We start from the raw sequence: 21,390 nt of genomic DNA on the forward strand, positions 1-21,390 counted from the left end.
AGTAAAAAAGAAACATTTCAAAAATAAAACACGACGCACTTTTGTGCTGCAGGTATACCGTCGACACTACTCTTCAACGTTTGAACGATAAGAAAAAAATTTCTCTCACAAGAATAAAAACTAAAAAAATCTGTTTTCATTCGCGTCATTATTACTTATCCGGAGAAAAAACTGTATGATACCGCCATAAACGAACCTTATTTTATATCTGCGTGTATAACTGCACAGCCCGAAGGCGAGCGGTCTTCTTTTCCGCAGTTGCGATGCAACGTGTGTTATTTTTTCCCATTTCCTTTTTTCCTTTTTTTTCGTTTTTTATTCAAACCATCTATGCTGCTGGTGCCGCGGTAGTGCAGTGCAGGTTATTGGTTGCACTGCGCGTTTCCTCGCCAGTTTACTGTCCCATTATATTTTTTTTTTTTTTGTTTCGTTATCTACATATTTATAAAAAATTTCCAACAGCTTGCATGCAGAGAAAATTCTGCTACTACAGAGCGTCGCAGAGATACGGAGAAAATTGAATAAAAATTTTGGTTGGGTATAATAACGCAATAGCATGTGTTTGGAATTCCATTTTTTTTTTGTTTCTCAATTCTTCTTTTCGATTCCATTTTTCAGTAACACATACAGCGTAACGATGTCTCAGGGACGAGAGGAGAGAAAAAATGCATCGAGTACTCGATGGTCGTGTAATGTGGTTATTATATTTTTTATTTTTTTCGATTTTTACGGCTGTTCGAAAAGATAAAAGATTCGGTTAATCAAAAATCAGTCTGTAAAAGTATTTTTTCCATTTACTTTTTCTTCAATTTTTCTTCTCAAGTGCAGCGCGTGTTGATTCAACGTGTACACACCTATAGGATATCTGAAGAAGCTTTACGTCGATTACAGATATAAATTGAAGCGGACTATAGTTTTAAAATATCAAAAGAATCCGGCTTTTTTTTCTTCCGACAAATCGTAATCACCACCCTTACAGGTGCAGGTAATCTCTGCGGTTGATATTAATAAGATTCTCGATAAATATTATTAATAACAACTCAATTACTGAAAGATATGAAATCTACCGAGCCGTAATTTATATTATAGATATAAATTGCGTAGACGTCGATCGTATTCACACACGCAGGAACTACGTACAATATATCAGAGTATGGCCAAAAAAGGCCGACTATTTTTTTCTCCAATCTCGCACTGAAGTATGTAAGATTTTCGAGTATTGGGAACCCTCGGCTCCAGAAACGGATATTATAAAAATCTTCAATGGGTACAATGTGAACGCGTCCCATTATAATATTCGAATTGATACATGAAATATATTATATCTAAATGCGGAGGAAGAAAGATTGAACGATCGAAATGAAACTGCTGTTGCTAAATGGTCCGCTTAATTAAGATTTCTCATTTAGATCAAGACCGCGCTTAAATACATATACCGTATTCTGTTTTATTTTTTTATTTGTTTAATTAAATATTTATTCATTTCATTTTTTTTTCCCTTTTTCTCTTTCTCTTTTCTTTCAGCTAAACGTTGGCGCCAGTTAGCGGTATATACCGGCGCCAACAGCTCGCCGCGTAACAATTGGCAAGGTGAACCACAATCTGCTGTATACGAGTACCTATATCTCTCACCGGTATATAAATGTTACACATATACGCACATACAGAGGATACGCACGGTAGTATATACACGATATTATATCCTAGGGGCAACACATATGTACACACATATCACACATTACATACCCACGCAAAGAGATCATGGAACCGCGCTCAAAATTCTACGAGAGAAACGCGCCCACTTGATTTTTCTTTTTCACTTTATTTTATTTATTTATTTTTTTATTTTATTTTATAACACGTTAATTGAACGTAGATCGTTTTCTATTATTGGGCAACATCATCGGAGCTGCGGATTTTAGAACACGTATACCGCGCATGTGGATCGGGGTATAAAGATTACGCGAAGAGATAATTACAAGGGATAATGATTTTTTTCGTAGCGATAGACGCGTCCGCGCGTCGTATAAACGCGGTGTGTAACCGTACGCAACGGATATCTGTACGTATGGTTACATATATAAATATATTATTGCAGCGGTCGGTCAGCTAAGTGCGTAGCGCGAGTCAAGTTGAGTCAATCGAAGTCAAGTGGTTAGATTAAAGGTTACGTTCGACCGTACATATCGAGGACGACCAAACAATTATCAATATAAATTTAATTACTCGTAAACGCTCTGTAAGGCCAAAGATACCTATACCTATATAGGTATACACCTACGCGATAAATACGGTAGCAGCGCTCCTCTGACAAACACGCAACCCTGCAGAATACAATACTAATTAATTATATCATTATAGATATGTATATACGAATATATATATGTATATATGTGTTTCTTTCCCATTGTTATTCACAATACCTAACTCACCTTTCCATAACCACCTACGACGAATCTTGTCTTTTTTTTTTTTTTTTTTTTCACCTTTATAGTTCAACGCGCGCCGTTCGTTTGTAATGTATTCGCGTATTGTACAAATTCACTCTGCACAAACGCTCGAACAAGAAACAGAAAAAAAAGAAAAGGTGAATAACAATATTCAAAGACGAAATTAAGGTTTCGATTAATTTTCAAAAATACGAACGACGATTTTGAGATCACATCACGTTCTACCTTGAGTCTTACCTACTGAACAAAAAATTATCTGTCGCACCTTAATACAATGAATTTACGAAACGCGATCGCAGATAACGATCGTCATTTGTGATACGCCACTTTTAATTCCGTGCGTCTAGAAAAGTTTAAAAATAAATAATATAAGTAGTAATCTCAAATCTATAACACATACCGTCGATAAAACTAAACTTGTTGTTATTAAAAAATGGTATACGTGACATCGGGTGTTAAGTTGAGCTCGTCAAAATTCTACGCGTCTTCGTACAGCGTATTGGCGTTTAATCACGATCTGAAGAATTAATCGCTGGCGGTACATCGACCACGTATATTTTCGGGGCATTATTTTACTACGCCGCGCGATTCGATGCTCTTCAAATTCGAATAAAATTACATCCGTATCACATGCCTCGTCGACGAATGGGTGTATATAGGTATATACTTTATACACCGGAACGCACGTTGGTCGCAGAGTTGCACGAGCAAACAACAAACACTAAACAAAAAAAAAAAAAAAAAAAATTGAAAAAAAGAAAGAGGGAATGAAAAAAAAAACCACTATAGCGAAGATAATATTGTTTACGAATTAATCGGCGGACTTTTCTGATCTCAATTATCCTTATCTATAACTCTAGAACGTACGCGTACGTTACGTATGTAGTATACATATATAAACTACGTGAATTTAGTTCCTCAACGTCGTAACGACATCAATCGTTTCGATCGTTGGAAATAAAAGTAGGGAGGAAAAAAAATGTATATATAAATTCATTTGATCGATGAGTGAATCATGACTCTGTGCATTGAATGACCGATCATTCAGAGGAGGAGGATAATCAACACCTATACCTAATACGAGTGGACATCTTACAAGTTTTTTTTCCCCTTCAATCGAAAAATGAGTCATTGCGCCTTGTGTGTAACGTAATGGAGGGAGAGCTCTCATCCCGGCCGCATCTCGTATCAGGTGAATCGAATTAAAGTATCTCCGTCGCGTCGTCGAGATGAAATGTGAAAATGAATACCGAAGACAAAAAGGAAGGACTAACCGAGTATGAAAAGTATGAAACTGAAATTGAAACCGGGCGCTGCTTTTGCTCGCAGCTGTTAAAATGCACCAAAGTGAAAATGAAGGTCGACACTCTGTGAACGATGTCGACAACCCTAGACGCGAATGCCTTTGAGGTTTCCAGACTCCACTACATTATAGATGGATGACCTTTTCTCGTATAACGGGGATGTATTCTATATTATCTACCTCGTCTGAGGGGGTGAAAAGTATCGTTATAACCACGAATAAATGAGGGGTTGAGTGTAATTCACCGTGCGGATGCAAATGTCAAAACAAGTATATTAGATCGGATTAAAAGAGAGATGAAAGAAAATAAAGTTATAAGAATTTCACATTCTATCTTACTCATCGAAATTTCGCTGAAATATCTCACGGCCGAAATGAGAAGAAAAATTAAAAAAACTGGGAAGAAAAAAGCTCCATTTTTTTTTCTCTCTCGCGAACGCCTTGATGAGCTCAATTTCTTCTAACCTTTTTCCTTTTTTCCCCGCATGCGGTTCGATATACCTAACCAGGTATGCCAAGATCTTGACGTGCGCATGTCAAAATTGAGAACAAGAAAATATATGGTCGAAGAACTCTAACCGCATTGATTTCGCAATGAAAAAATGAAGAATTCGAATAGTAAAATTTCCAGCTGTGAACGATCTGGATGTTGATATTCGGATGTAGCAAGAGAGAGTCGTATCTGGAGATCTCGTGCTGCAACGCGATGTGAAGTAACGCTTCTGTGCCTCATCATTTTTAATCGCGTGTTAGTAAAACGTGACGTCATATCGTAAGCACAAATCTGCGTAATATCTTTAGAACTTCGAATTTAAGGACTACGAAGAAAGAGAAGGAGATGAGACGGGATGAGATGAGAAACCTTTGGCATATGGGGCAGCAGATGCACCAATACTATCTGAAATACCACGAATCGCGATTGCGAACGCAGAAGCAACGCTGAATCTAGAGTATGTGTGCGTATGCCTCTATAATTGGAACTTGCTATAGCGTCGGGACGAGCGCGGGCGCGACGGAAATTGTGACGTATACCTGTTACATCTACGTTACATACAGATGAGACTGTACGGGGGTGTATCCGGATCCGTTTGAAAAAACAGAGCGAAGAATACAAAAAGAAAGGTCTTCAAATTTTCGATTCTTTTTGGATTTCAACGAATTCATATACTGCGTGAATAGGAATATTTCTATCAGTCTCTGCAGCTCTCTCAGTTTGGATCAGACATTTAACGGTGATTCGTAGTTCATGTCATCTATGTAACAAGAAAAATGAATATGAGGTTGACTAATTGGGATTTTGGGATGTTTTTTCCAGAAATTTCTGATATATTTTAAGCTCAGAAATCCGTATCTGCGAGCTGATATGATCTATCCATCGAAATGATCGAGTTATCGCCAATATGTCGCGTTTTGAAGCGGAAAAATGGACATTCCTCGATTGGATTTGCGATCGTAGTTCAATTAGTCGAAGAATTCATGTTCCTGAAGTCTAAATACGCTCGATAAAAAAGTGTCCGACAATTATTTTTGAAAATACTTCATTTTTGGCCCAAAAATTGAAAAAATTCAAAGGGGTAACCCCTGGAATTTCGTCGATTTTGGACCAAAAAAAAATATTTTATTTTATATGCTATTCTTGTGTATTTTGACCCCAGGAACCCGAATCTGGAAGTCAAAATGATCTATCTATGAAATTGATCGAGTTATCGTCGATTTTTTGCTTTTTGGAGCAGAAAAATGAAGATATCTCGATGGGAAAAAATCGTAGCTCAATTTGACCAACGGATTCGTGTTCCTGAGGTCAAAATACATAAGAAAAGTATCACTTGATCAATTTTAAAAAATAAAAATTTTTGGCCGAAATTTGAGATTTTTCCAAGGGGTACCCCTTACGATTTTTTCAAATTTTGACCGAAAATTTTTATTTTTAAAAATTGATCGTATGGCACTTTTCTTATGTATTTTGACCTCAGGAACACGAATCCGTCGTTCAAATTGAGCTACGATTTTTTCCCTTCGAGATATCCTCAAATTTGTACCAAAAAATGCGAAAAAATGGGGATAACTCGGTCATTTTTGCAGATGCATCAATTTTCCTTCCGGATTCGGATTCCTGAGCTCAAATTACATTAAGATAGACTAACAAATCAATTTTTTATTTTTGACCCCAAAAAGCTGAAAATTGACGATAACTCGGTCAATTTTAGATATAGATTAATTTTTCTTCCAGATTCGGATTCCTGAGGTCAAAATACGTCAGAAAAGTGTAATACAATCAATTTTTAAACTACTTTACTTTCGGCCCAAAAATCGATTTTTTTTTTGGCTTCTCAAGGGTAATCTCACGTATAATCAGTTCAGGAATCCAAATCTGAAAGCCAAAATCATCTTCTCATGCAATCGATCGAGTAATCGTCAATTATTCGCTGTTGGAAGCAGAAAAATTATAAGACATATCGATTGGTTTTAGTCGTAGACCTACTTTGATTCGTCGCAATCCATGCATGGGTCGAAATATTCGAATTTTTCAATTCACCAGTGAACCCGAGCTTTGCTGGAGTCAGGTAGCCACGGGCGCGCGGTTTGTTGTGGGGCGTCACCTCTGCTCAGCCCTGAAGGTGACGTCTCACAACAAAGCGCTACGCTGCTATCTATCTATAAAATTAAAGAAGTTACCCCCAATTTTTTCGCTTTCTCGAACAGAATCGGCATTTTTTGTTATCTTGAACCGCAGAAAATGTGCTTCGTAAATGGCCACTATTCTGTTCCATATTGTAAAAGTGCGTCTGATGAATTTATATGGAGCAACTGGTCGTCGGATATTATTAATTCGATTTACATTTACACTTTGACACTACACGCGAGATCATCGAACTCCAACGACAGTTCGAAACGTACGACGTATCCCATGTGCGCACGTATAGGACTTAAAATAAAAATAAATAGCTGAGCTCGCGCGTTACGAGGATCACGTGTACCCTGAAATACAACGCTGATCGATCTTCTGGATAGTACGATTCCTGCAGACTGTGAAGAAAAATTGATGGTATGTTTGAAAAAAATTTTTAAGATGTTGTAATTCAGATTGAAATATCGCACATCAAGAAAATTGATATTTTATAACACGATAATAAATTTATACCCATTTATACCGAATAAATAAATCGTATCACGCGAATATACCTATATATAGATATTGTATATGTATTTGATATATATGGTTTACATCTGCCAAAGAGGAAGCCAACATTTATAGGCCTCGCCAACCGTCATCCGTGAAGGTTAAATACGCAAGATTTACCGCGTTACGTAATATACGGCATAATTATTTTCATCTTCACGTGTACATAGATGTAATATGTACTGTATCCAAGATATACGACGTTTTATATTTACTTACTTAATTATTAATTTATTTTTATTTCTTTACTGCTTTTCTTAATTCTCATTATATCATTTCCCTAATCCCGATACAGTGCATACGCACGTAACGTGCAAATAAATGATCAGATATATAAGAACCGAAAAAATAAACATCGACTCGTGTGTATGTAATTACAAGTAGGTGTAATACGTGCTGACAAAATCACTGCAACGAAAATATCCTTCTTGCCATACAATAACGATCTTTGCGACATAATCCAATTAGCTGGCACACACGTATGTATGCCACGTCCCATATGAAGAGGATATGTAATACCAAAGTAGAGAGGAGCAGTCACATCACTCAGATTAAACTTTGACTTGTCTTAATTGCGTTTCACACATACGATATTTTCACATGAATACATGATGCCTCGTGAATGTAATGCGATGATGCACACGACATACGTGTAAATTGTTTTTGATAAAATGAGAGAAAAAAAAATCTGCACGCAATTTTCACAGCCATGTGATACTTCTTTTTTTTTTTCGCCGTTGTGGATACCGACAACATACGTCGTACCTTGACATACAGATGCAGTTCCGAACCGCAACGGTGAAACGAAAGCTTGATTAGTTTTTTTTTGTTGTTGTTATTTGTCCTTTTTCCTTTCGAATTTTTAGCAAAAGCTGGCGCTTGTTTGCTTGCGCTCCGCTGCCCAGGTACTGACTCACTCGGAATGGAAATATAGTTGGAACATCGTACGGTCTCTTCCCCTTCTACCGAAAATTTTCTGTGACTAACTTTTGAGATGTAAACTGCCCGGAGTGCAGCCTTACCGCGGACTCTCTCGTCAACTGAATCGTCGCGCTGAATCGCATGCATGCGCGAATTTATATTTTATTATTTTATAATTATTTTTTTAACAGTTATTTTTTTCACAGTTAAATTCCATTTTTTCACAGTTCGGTTTCTCGAATACGTTGAAACGATGATTGACAATTTGAGGAGGGGTCTACTAGGTGTTGTGTTCGAGAGATAAATTGTCCCGTCTGTGTATTATCGGTCACATGTAACGATATGGTGTTGGGTTGTAGTACGCCGAAAATCGGATTAGTAAATATTATACTCTCGTATACAATATTGTAACACCTCCGCGTAATTGATATAGATTACAATAATATATTTAATGACGTATCCCCGAAATTTTAATACCGTCGACAACCTGACGGAGCTAATACTGCGAACACTGATAATACATAGGCATCAAAAACAACGTGTCATTCGGATGATCGATGAGATAGATTACAGGGCTTTCATCTCCCTAATCGTTCGAAAGAAAAAAAAAAAAAAAAAATTAGAAAAGTTATTCGAAGAAAATTTCAGTGAAATGTGTCTCCGAAAATTGTGCGAAAATATCGATCCATTCATGAATTTCGGACGATAATTTTCGCCAATTAAACATTTGTTAATTAAAAATAATGAAGCTGAGTAATAACGTGCAAATTTTTCGCGGGCTACACGACCATTTAAAACGACGCGTACAGGTAACCGAAAATAAAATTCAAAAAGAAAAGAAGAAATTTTTTTTTAATAAATTGCGCACCATATATTTTTTAAATAAATGAAAATATGAGAACTTTATTATATAATAGAAGTTTTCCCGACGTTTGCGTTTATTAACCCGCGTGCTTTCACCCTTGTACTTATTAAGGGTGGTGCGGTAACTAGGCTTATTGATCTTCGGTACACATTCGAATGTGGAAATACATTTAGCGGTTCAAAAAACCATGTGTAGACGTAAAATCGAGAATGATTTTCTTCCATCTTCTTCGTGATCGGGAATCATTTGGTATTTCCGTGAGAAGTTGACGTTTTCGTTCTCAATTGCCATACGATTGATAATAAGCAAAGCCGATCAAACTGCTTGTAAGAGTAGTGAAAAATTGATTGGCGCAACGAGTCTCTGAAATTAAATGTGGTTTGTTTCCACCGTTGCATCGACTCTCACAAGCGAGCGTTATATCACGTGCACCGCGCGAAACGTATACAATGTTTGACAGCAATTAACCCAGGGCAAATCCCCCAAGGACAATTAAACCTCGGATTAATTAATCTGATTAGTTTTGCCTCCAACCGCGAATTGTCAAGCCGCTGATACAACAGTTGGGTCCATTATTCCCTGGTTTACAAGCTCCGAAGAAACTGGCGCCAGTAAAATTTCGAACGACGAAAAAACGAGGTATCTGGTTTACCGACCAATGCATCTGTCACGTGCATCCCCGCGCTGAGCTTTTCGTTCGGCGAACAGGTAACGCTTCCTCGCGGAAAGCGCGAGCAACCGAATGTTATTTTTTATATAAAGCTCCGTCAGTTGGTAATGCCGATAACGAAATTACCCATTTCGAAGAACGCTATCGCCATGGAAACGTTACATAAAAGGTGAAATAAAAATTTCCGCGATTAGATACGTCGTGACAAGGCAAAAAAAAAAAAATAAATAAAACTTACAACTCCAGATTCGGTCCCTTATCAATTTTAAAACCGAGACTTTTTCAGCTATCCAAAAACACGTGAAAGATTTTCTTTAAAAAGTTCAAACTTATTCCAAATTTCCAACGGAGAAAAAGACAAATAAATAAAACATGCCTCGTACATGGATCTAGAGAACGATAGAAAAATTCTATACATTTTGATTCCTCGGTTGGAAAATCACGTTATTATACACACACATGATATATAAATTTTTCCTTTCTCCGGGGGGAAAAAAAAATTTCTTCCCTCCATTAGAATTCTAAGTGTATGGGGTCGTCTCACAAGTCCGCGCTGCTGATGCTATACTGGTTGTCTCCGGTTACCAAGCATCGATCGAAGACTGTCGCCTTGATGCTGCAGATGCCATACCATTTCAATAAAATCACAAACCCCGTGATACGACCCGCAGAAACATTAACAAGAAAAAGAAAAAAAGAAGAAGAAGGATGACGGAAAGAAAAAAGGGAAATCAAGATTGCTCAAACGACCACCCATTTCAAAACGTACCATCCGCGATTACACTCGATATAATTTCACCCCTAATCGCCGAGGTAAGGATCTCCTCATTCAGAAAATCCCAGACGAATTTAGCTCGCCATTTACCCTGTGCGAGAAAAGAAGGAGATTACGATCGGATAAAACACCGATTTTATACACGTCCTCGAAGAAAATAACGTCCAACGTGTTCCGCAGCGACGAGGCAAAAGCTGCGAACTGTTTTTGACGTTCCGTCATTAAAACGCGGTAAGATAAACTTTTTCGGCAAAGGGGCGTCAAGTTTCAGGAGTCCGTTTACGCAAAAGACCGGGGCTCCGGTTTTTACACCGCAAAAGTTAACGCACGAAGAGCGAGAGGCAAAGGGCGAGGGGCGAGGGGTGGCAGTTAATTAATAACCATAACGAATGCAAATTATTTTATTATAATGACGGGGTTCGCAACAACGTCATCGGTGAAGAGAGTGTGGTTGCGATGTAGATTTACCGTTTGAATATATTCAATTATGTGTGGGCTCACCTGCAGCAGTATGTTTCCATCATAACTAAACGCGAACATACAACTCATTACGTTGATTGTATCGAAGCGCTGAATTTTCGCATCGAACATCAAAATTGTTCGCTTCGTTAAACTCGTACGATTATTGAATGTGATTTTAATAACGCGAAGAAAATTTCGTTTCAATTGAAACAATATTTTTTTTAAAACAACAATTCCGAAAATCTTCGCTGCAAAGTTGTGTAAGAACCACTCGCGGAAGTCTGTTTCGTTGTTGGGCGTGGTAAATCAGACGAATTATTTCGCGAAAAGCTTCGAGTAATATTTCACTCTAATTGTAAAAGAAAACGGTGAGCGCGGGTTTGAGAACAGCGGTAAAGCTTGACGACGTTTAAGGGACTCGTCGATGAGAATTTCTTTCACCATGCGCTTACTGTCGGTGAAAAAGCGGTCTCCGAATACCCGATATAATTCGATACAGCGCATGATGAATAAAAAATTCAATAGAAAATGAAAACGGGGCGCAAGCACGTTTCGGTTCACTCTCACGGGGATTGAGAAGTTCTTTTATTCGCTTGGATTCTCGAGTGCACCAATTGAGTAAAACATCCACTCCCGTATACCAATCGAGTGATATTTCTCTTCAACTCGCTCTTTACTTCTTATTCAATTTTCACTTCCCCTAAAAATGTTCGCTCTCTTATTTTCTCGAGTTCTTATTTTTTTTTTTTTTTTCTTTTAACAAAGTTACTCGGAGAGTTCAAAATTCGAAAAGTAAATATTCGACTGATTTGTAATTCCTAAGTTCGAACGAACAATTGGAATAAATTCTTTCGTTGTATCGGAATAATTTCCAAATTTTCAAAATAATTATTCACGGTAATTTGGAAAACGCGATCGTGACAAAGCCTAGGCAGAGTAGGTGAAGTACGCCTTATCATAAGTCCCATCTTCAAAAGTATTATACCATGAGACTCCTCTACGGAGTGCAGTGAAAGCCACGTTATAACTGTAGAGTCAAGATTCGAACGGACTTTTCTGAAGATCTTACTAATGCAGAAGTACGAGAAAAGGAAATCATTATGTGCAACCCGTGGAGAGGTATACTGTTTGTACGTAAAACTATATATACATATATACGTACGTCTACTATGTGCCGTATATTATGTGGATACGCCAGAAGTAAACTTACATTAAATCGAGCATCGGCCGACTTCGCTACGCGGGACGATCTTTACTTTACCTTCTGTGTCTGCAGTGCAGTTGGCTCAGTTGCACCGCAACGTTCAATCACTACAGAATATAAAGGCGTACACATATATATATATATATATATATATATATATGTGCGTACATATGTAAATACCTTATACATAGTTACATATGTATTTACATAAATTAAACTCACAGCTGTAGCGCTCGACCTCCGTTAGAACTCGCAGGAATCGGTGAACTCGCGGATTCCTCCTATTATTTTCCGAGTATAATTTCGACGAGGGATAGGAGGAGGGTGCGGACCTTAGGTAGAAATCGATCGTTGTCTAGCGGAGACGATGAACGAAAGGTTCGAAACGCGAAAGACGTCCAATTAATTTGAGTAAAACTTGTGCAATACGAACACGCCTCGATGAACGCGGAACAGGATAATTAGAACGTTGATTCATTTGACCTTTGTGAATATGATCTCTTTCGGAGCGATATATTCAGGTACCTTTATACCAATTAGGATTTTATACGCATAAAGCGAGGAAGAAAATATAATATACATAAAGAGATACAGTACGACATTTTCTTCGTTGGGTATCATTTCCTTCTGGCATTTAATATTTCTCTACAAACGAAGGACCATTTTTGCTCCCGCGTAGCCCTGCCGTTGCTGCTGACGGGACCTTTACATTCCTATCTACATATCCGCAAGCGGGGGATTTTCATGTCAACTTCAGAAATGTCAAACCCTTATACAGCGTATCAGATTTCATCAATGTTATAAATATTTTTTCGTTCTTCATAATTATTCTATTTTTACTACGCAAAAAAATTCTTGAGAGTCTCAAATCGAGTAATAAAAAAGTTAATTAATTAATGAGACCGATTTTTTCCCCTTTGTTATTATTTAACTGTCCCGATGACTTCGATGTCTTCACGTCAGCTCGTTCGGAAAGAAAATAAAATCAGTCGGAAAATTTCGTTCTGTGAAAAATTAAAACCAAAAGAAACAAATCCCTAAGAGTATCGTACGTACGTGAAATATATTCCCCGTATACGTCACGGTTATAAAAAATCGAATAACTGATGGAACCTACATGCGTACAACCAAATTTCATCCGGTCACATCGTACATATGTAGCAATAATATTGATCGGATACGTTACATATGTGATATCATATAGATACATAGGCATCGAGGATTCCACTTGTGGTTTTTTCTTCATAAAAAAATTTTATACATTTTTTTTATTCTCTAAAAATGTCTCCCTGGAGTGGAAGAAAGATTTATTCTATACATTTTCCGTTTCCATTTTCTTTTCTTTTTTTTTCTATTCTTCTATTTTTTTTTATTTTCGCTAGATTTTTTCCACTCGGATACGCTGCAAAGCTGCTCCTAGAAAGTTAGTTCTAGCGTATAACCTACGACGCGCGGCGTATTTTAAATCCAGTTCGATAATACTTCGAAATATACGTATAGTTCACGTGGGTACCTACTACATAACGTGTAAAATCTATTTCTCTTAATTTTCTCGCAATATCCATTAAAAGAAATGAGGAAAGAAAAGAGCAAAAAAAAAGAAAAAAACCACCACGAATAAAAGAAGATGTATAAGATGAAAAATAAAACTTACGGCAAATTATATCTAATGGTTATCGTCGTCCTTGTTTGCTTCCTGTACCTTTTTCATAGCGCGTCGCGATATTTATTTCACGGTTTCTATATTCCTATGGGACTACGTAATATCGTACTACGAGTAACGGACACTTTTATACAATCTTCGATAACGGCGAGGTCGGGAAGGAAGCCCCATGGTCATCGGTCGGCGGCGTATTTTTTTTATTATTTCAAGAAAATAATGTACGATAAAATTGCTCGGTTTAATTGAAATTAGATAATTAGTGATCGGTGAGAATATCGTTCACGCCCTTCCGTTTCTTCGGTAGTCTCCGATAACACTCGTTTACCCCGATTATACCCATTGAAAAAAAAAAAAAAAAACAGGGAAAGAGAGGAAGCGAAAAAATGAGGGAAAGGGTGCAAGCGACTCGCAATCAGCTAAATTATAGCCGTATATACCCAAGTCGGTTTCACCCTCGTTGGTCAATCTTGCGGATCGAACGTGTTTACCCATCTCCCGAGGGTTCGGTATTTGCGGATATAGGGTCAGTCGGTAAAGAGCGGTACGGTAAGAATTGGGGACGATTAGAGGAAGTGGAAAATTGCGGGCCGGCCGAGGACGTGAGCGCAGTAAAATCCTTCCTCGAAAACCTGACGGTTTCACTCGGACTCGTTTCGCGAGTGAGGACTCAAAAAAATGGAAGTTTCGAATTTTAAAATTCAACGACATCCGAAATACGAATGACGAGCGTCAACCGATGAAAAATATTCAGGTTTTGAAAAGTGGAGGATGAAAAAATGTGCAAAACTTTACTCGGCGCGTAACAGCTGAATACAGCGATAGGGAGTAAAGGAGCTGGAACGGAGTGGAAAACCATTGGCACCGCGAACGAGGGTGCAGAAGTTCCATTACGAATTTTAGGGTCGTATCAACGACCCGATTGCGACTATCCGACAGAAGCTTGAACTTTACTTTATCGCAACCGAATTAGGAAATATAACCACGGAGAATTTTGATAGAACTTTTCCCACAGGTGGTTTGACGTCCGTCGAACTATGAAGGTTTATAAAGTTTTCCCCACGTTATTTTTCAATGTACTCGCTTAACCACTGCGATTACGAAATAGGGGTTGAATTGCAGAGTGATCGAATCACTCGCGAATTATATTGTATGGTGCTATAGCTCAGCCCTAAGATTCAACAATTTCGATAAATATGAGCCCCCCCGAAAATTGGCTACTTCGTTACGGAGAGAAGAAAAAATTCACCGCACAGTCGATTTGTGTATAATTTCGGTTATTGGAATTTGATTTGCGTGTAGAGTTGATCGGCTGGAGAGTTTAATCGCGACTGAAGAAGAAAAAAAAAAGAAAAAGTTACAAAAAAAGTAACAACAGCTGATCGTGCGATATTTTATGTAAGCCAAAAAAGAGAGAGAAAAGAAAAGTTGGTATCGTTTCAGCAGCTTTCTGCTAATGAGATATAAATTTAGTCGGCGTATACGTGCATGAATTTACTATAGTTTAATTATCCAGCTGTTATTTACCTCTTACCATAGCTGCTGCAGCTGGAAGATAGTCAATCTTTAATTAACGCTTGTCCCACATATCATGATTATATTAATACAGTACATTCGAAGCACACGGACGATTTGCGAGCGAGAGAAAAAAAAAAAGGAAGGAAAAAGTTGTTTTAATTCAGGAAAAAAAATTGACCATTAAACCGTAACGACGCGTCTGATCTTATGCCCCATCGCAACGTTACAGTTGTAAAATTACGTACATCCCAAGATTGTTCTTATGCTGGATTTTACATGATATACGTCGTCGTTCGTATTCCATGCAATGCAGTTATCATCGCGACCCAGAAATAGCTTACATTATTACTGATTGTGAGATAACGATCGCCGGTTGACCATACAACGAACAATTATCATCAATTTATGACACGTTCAATCGTACGTCGAAAAATTCTTAATACTTCGCAAGAAGAAAAAAAAATGTTTAAACAAAGATTAAAATAAAATTGAAAAAAATTCACTTTTCTCCCTCACCGCAACGTCACCTAATAACTCAAAGTGGAACCCTGAGGCGCGTCCATTTAGATATTCTTTTTGTTTCTCACTTGTACATTTTTTCTTCAGGAGAAGATTAAAAATTCTCACCCACAATCCCCTAAGCTTAATTTATTTTCTCTTCACCCGCCCGCAGCATCCGATAATTCCTTCTTTTGTCTTCTCTATTTTTTTTCTTTTTCTCTTCTCCTTTTATTCCGTTCCTCACTCCGGTCACACTCTCAGCTCACACGATGAGTAAACAAAATTACCAGGGCGTAAAGGCGCCCCAGTCCTTCGATAACTCGTAAAATGTAATTAGGTCGTCGTTATCTGATCCGTGACGTTGAGACCACGTGTGGCATACCTTATTACGCTTAAAGTATATAAGACGTATGTAAGTACGGTTGTACACATGTGCATTGCGAGTACATGACGACGACGACGACGACGACTACGACGACGACGACGAGGAGGATCGTCATCGAGACTCGCGAGTCGTGATTATATTCTTCAATAAGGAAATGCCGATCGACGAACGAGCAGATATGAGAATTATTAGATTTCTTATGTACACATAAAATCGAAGTATAATAATAACGTTGGGTCAGAGAACAATCTTATCTGCAGGCAGCTCCAGCTGCAGATATGGTAGTTCGTAACCATAGGGTGCTCTCTTCAATGAACAAACATTCGTATGTGTCCACGACTTATCAATGACATGTGAACACAGCCGTTTTCCGAACTAAATGTACAGGGTGCTCAAGTTGACTGGATTATTGCCGGATCGGCGAACGAATGAGAAAATTATACCGAGGGATGAAAAGGACAACTTTTTATTTTTGTTTATTTTTTTTCTAAAAACCGTACGTACACGGAGGGGAACGAAATTAGCGTCCGACGACGACCTCGAAAATGAACGTTATCGTTCTATTTCTATTTTAATCCGCGCGGACGAAGACATCGAACCGAAATAATAGACATCCGTTAGACAGGTAATTCTCCGTTCAAAAAATAGCGCTGCTATATCGATTGAGAGTATACGAACGTACCTATAGGTCCGAGAGCTTGTAACTTTGACGGTTGAATGAACGGAATTTCTTTATCCGGAAGTAATCGGTTCACATTCGGTTAGTTTCATTAATTTTTTATTCTCATTATTCCTCCTCCTTTTTTTTTTTCTTTTTTTTTTTTCATCCTCCTCCTTTCTCTTCGAGCGAACGCAGGCCTGCCGCATAGACGGGGGTGGTAGGTAATAGCACGGTTACATCCGCTAAGGTAAGCCCACGGCAAATAAATTGTCATTAACCAACTGGCGCGTGTCAAGGGCGATTGAAATGTCGCTGGGAAACCGTGAACACGTCGATCCACGGGATCTGCGTGGCCTACGCTCTCTCGCCGTGAAATGCAATAATTACAATTTTCATGAGAAAATTTATCGCGCCGCGCCTACACCCTTGCCAATCGAAACAGCCATCCTCGCTTCGTATTTTATCCTCTTTATTTTATCCCTAACGGGAACCGGAAAGAGATGACGGTTCTACGGTGGCCGACGCCAAGTTTGGCCAGTTTCAAAAGCAGCAGAAAGATCCAAGATCCGTCGACGCGGGTCGTTTGTAAGATATTTATGTTACCTATACACCCCACTCGGAAGATATACGTGTTGAGTAGTTAAGCCGATATGTACCAATGCGATACATATATATATATATTTCAACCGTCATCGGTACATCGGATCGTATAAATCAATCGCAGCTGGTATTCGTGCGAATATGTTTCAATGGGTTTTCATTTGAAACGAAACACTGATGTAAGTACGTACGCATATCGCAAACTTCGGTGGGGGTCGCGCTGTACATAGCGTTCAATCAGCGGTCGGCAAATAGAGGGCATTTCGTTACGAAGTACAAAACGCAATCAATTCGGTGATAACTTTTATTTATGTGGGAGAACTCGATTAGTGAAAATACAATACCGTATATACTACTGCACATCTATACATCTATACATCTATACATCTATATATATATATATATATATATAATCTGGGAAGGGAACACGATTATTGTACACATAGATAAATTATCGAACGATTCAATTGCGCGGACAGTTGTAATCCCCCGCGCGTCGTCGTCGCATGGGACGATTGATTCGAAACAATTGTACTACAGATACCGACGACACGGAGCGCAGGCATTTTTAAACAAATATTTGAATGTGTATATGCAATAAAGTTGTACATATGTACCTACATATTGTATAGGTAGGATACATACGTGATGTATTACTCTCCGATCCGTGATGGTCTCGTGTGTACGCACATAGGCTACGTGTTCCTCGTTATTTACGTAACAAGTATATACGGTATATGTACATATGGTACAACGTATAAGATGATCGGATGATCACCAGTCTACCAGCTGATCAGAGCCGTAGCCCCGGGGCCTCTCGAGTCTCTCCATCGTCTTCAAAATTGAAATATATCCCTACCGAATACCCGGCCGGCCGGTCCGTCCTCCTCCTCCTCCCCGTCGCTCGGGAAACGACCGGAAAACTTTCGCGCTCATTCGTTCGTCAACTGCGAACTGATGGACGTTACGTTTACAATAGCCGCGCTAGAAAAAGAGGAGAAAAAATTTTCCGGTCCATGAAATGAGTTAACATGCCTTCCCGTTTCAAGGATGATATAATTTCTCCACGTGTAGTACGCGCGCGAAACAAACTTGTTACAGGTATTACATGTTTTCTATCGATGAAAAAACGTGGAATGAATTGTTTAGAAACGAAGTGTGCTTCGAAATGTCGTCGTTGATAATCTTAGCGGTTTCGATGACGCGACTCCGCAGTGACGTTGGAAAGCGCATCCACGATAATTTCCGGTCCTGGCGGTAGCGATGACCTGATAAAAAGTTTTGGCGTTGTGTAAAAAAACTACGTTGGAGCAGCTGCAATGACGTGCGAATACGTGGGAGGAACGAGTCAGCGACATTTCGATCGATGAATTTGACGTCAAAGGAAAGTCATTCGATTACCTAATTAGTAAAACAGACAATGAGCGGATTAATTCGTCGGGACGTGACCGAGGCGATTGTAAGTCTGGCGAGGCTCGCGATTCGCGTATACGCAGGATATCGCGATATAGATCGTATTTGCAGATAACGTGACGCGACATCGAAATCAAATTTCTGGGCACGTGGTACCAACGGATTCCCTACCGAATACGTCATCCGGGAATCAAAGGCCTGCAGCAACACAAACCGAATTTGAAACGAGCCCAGGACGTATATTATAACGTTAATTCTCGTAATTGGGTCATCGAGATATTTAATTACTGAAATACGGACGTTCGTAATTAGTGTCCGAAAATTTCAAAAGCGTGTACAAAAATTTCCGACATCATAACCGATAATTACATCATGGAAAAAAAAATATTCAAATCTGTTGGATACGGTATGGAATATGAAAGAATTTTACTGCGATTTCGGACTCTGATTTTTTTCAGAATTATCAAGAAGCTTTTTCATTGAAAAAATAATTAACGAAATGAAATGTTGACGTGAAATTTTTTCGTGGTCGGGGGGCTACTCGATATTAGAATCGAAAAAAAAAAAGTAGTAATGATAATGATAATGATGCTAAATGGTCAGGGTCGCAGCCTTAGGTAATTTTACATGGAATGCTCCGTACGTACCTCGAGGCGATAACTTTATTGAGTAATTGTGCATGCGTAATATTTGTATAATGTGTTCCGCGAGGTAAAAAGCCTCTTACATTTCAATACAACACGTACCTACCTACCTACCACTGCTTAACATTTGCGCATCGCATGCGATGCACGAACGAACGAACGAACGAACGAACGAAAAAAAAAAAAAAATAGATGAACAAACAAATAAATGAATTGAAAAAAAAAATTCACGTCCCTCTCCAAGATTCTCCTTCGCCGCTCAGGTGTCATTTCTCTTTCCCCTGTATACATCCCGTACCTATACCTACCCTCGTTAAATCTCTCCCGCGGGACTATCGCGGACCCGATGTCTTTGAAGGGTTGTCTCGTTACTAAAAGTGCCTCCTATGTGGAACACTCGTAATAGAGAGCTGGTCGTGTATAAGTATAGCTTTCTGGCCTCGGCAGCGCGCAAACCAATTACAATACACGCGGCGTATCTACATCTGAACACTTTTTTTTTTTTTTGAAATTTTGAAATTTCGCGAAATTGAACGAAATGATTTTTTTATCACACCCTTTTATCCTCTCTTTGGAAATCTTTGTACACCGTGAATTCCGCCGATCAGTAGTACAAGTACACTCGTACAATTTTAATTGAAACGTGAGCAGTCAACGATACAACGTGGCATAATTATCATCCAACATTATAACTCTTACGTGAACAATTCTTGCGGATTCTCGGCGAATTAACGTCGAGTGTAGTATACCTACGTCGCCGCGGAATTCAACCGTGCACTACAAGTGTATAAATGATGATGAGTGGAATAAAACGGGAGCCGTGAAACGTGCCCTTTTTCAAGGACGGGAACTGGGAAAACGGAAAACGCGTTTAGGGGAAGAAGGAAAATAAATAAAAAAAAAAAGGAAAAAAGAAATTACAGGTGGGCGTAGGAGACACCGGTCTGAATGACTGCGTCGAAAAATGTATACGGTATATAGGTAGGTAGAGATATATATACAGACGGTGTACGTGACGTCGTGTGAAAGTTACTTCCGGTGTAATAAACCGCTATTTCCGGTGTTAATTGCTAACCCAAATATAAATGGGCCGCACACATCGAGTTTCGTTCTACGTAATAAGCGCGCATTAGGTCATGCAAAAAAAATTGGAAAATAAATGTACATATACGTATGGATACATATAATCGCTATCAACCATCGACTACACCGTGTATATGTGGTTGAATAATATAGTGGATATATTGGGGAAAAATATCGCTTGATTCATCGTGTTTGAATTGATAATCAAACGACCAGTGTTCTCTGATAAGAGTTACAATCGCGACGTTATCGTATAGCTTGTTATTGTACAAATTATTATATCTAATTTTCGTATATGTGTCAGTTATTTTTTTTTTTTTGTTATTTTTGTCAAAGTAACGTATAATAGACGTTAGATTATATTATTCAAAATGAAAGTTTTGCACGTGTCTTAGATAGGCGTGCCCGAGGCCAACTGTCAGATTTTGTTTTTTCAACACACACGGTGAATCAAATAAAAGAAAAGAAATGGAATTTTTATTTTTTCACACAATCGGCCGTGACTAATATATAAAGTTGAGAAGAAGCCTCGGTTTATTCTAAATTCAATTCAGAATAAGCTGATCTCACGTATGAGTGTTTTTTTCACTTTTGTTCCTTTTTTTGTTGCTCTTTTTTCTCGAACGTATATCTCTTTACGATTAGGTCATAATTTATAGCCGATACAATAATGTCGCAGGTGTCGGCGGTCGAATAATACCGTCGATCCGGCACATTCCGTCCGATCGACAAATGTTCCAAATTACGACGTTGGTATATTTACTTCGCAAATATGTGCAAAAAAATAACGACTACCGACCGGGCAAAGAATATCATATTTTATATCATCTGTTGCACATGAAAATAAAACTAGCCACGCGAGGTACGCGAGCCATCGATTTTCCCATTTCAAACAAGTTTTCAATTTTTACAAAATTCAACACCACTTCACTGCAAATTCCTTACCAATTTTTCCGTAATTGTAAACTCATCAACAAACACTCTACAGTTCGTAGAGAACCAGTTACCTAATATGACACAATATTTTCTCATTGCAATCGCTGTCTGATTCTATTCTTGCCGATGCTCCGAAATAATTCATTCGACTCGTATAC

At 38.4% G+C, this 21,390-nt stretch overlaps 1 protein-coding gene across 2 annotated transcripts in view; it reads right to left on the reverse strand.

The window, feature by feature from the left end:
- LOC105692712 (dual 3',5'-cyclic-AMP and -GMP phosphodiesterase 11) overlaps positions 1-21,390 on the reverse strand; it is a 74,083-nt gene that overhangs the window by 50,944 nt on the left and 1,749 nt on the right. Inside the window, exon 1 of one of the 2 annotated variants that reach the window (XM_012412098.3) lies at positions 7,700-7,822. The exons of the other annotated variant lie outside the window; for it this stretch is intronic. The gene's annotated coding sequence lies outside the window, so the exon portion shown is untranslated. Of the gene's footprint in view, positions 1-7,699; positions 7,823-21,390 lie in introns of those variants that run through there. 2 annotated transcript variants of the gene reach the window in all.

This window comes from Athalia rosae, chromosome 4, assembly GCF_917208135.1.
Source record: "Athalia rosae chromosome 4, iyAthRosa1.1, whole genome shotgun sequence".
Lineage (NCBI taxonomy): Eukaryota > Metazoa > Arthropoda > Insecta > Hymenoptera > Athaliidae > Athalia > Athalia rosae.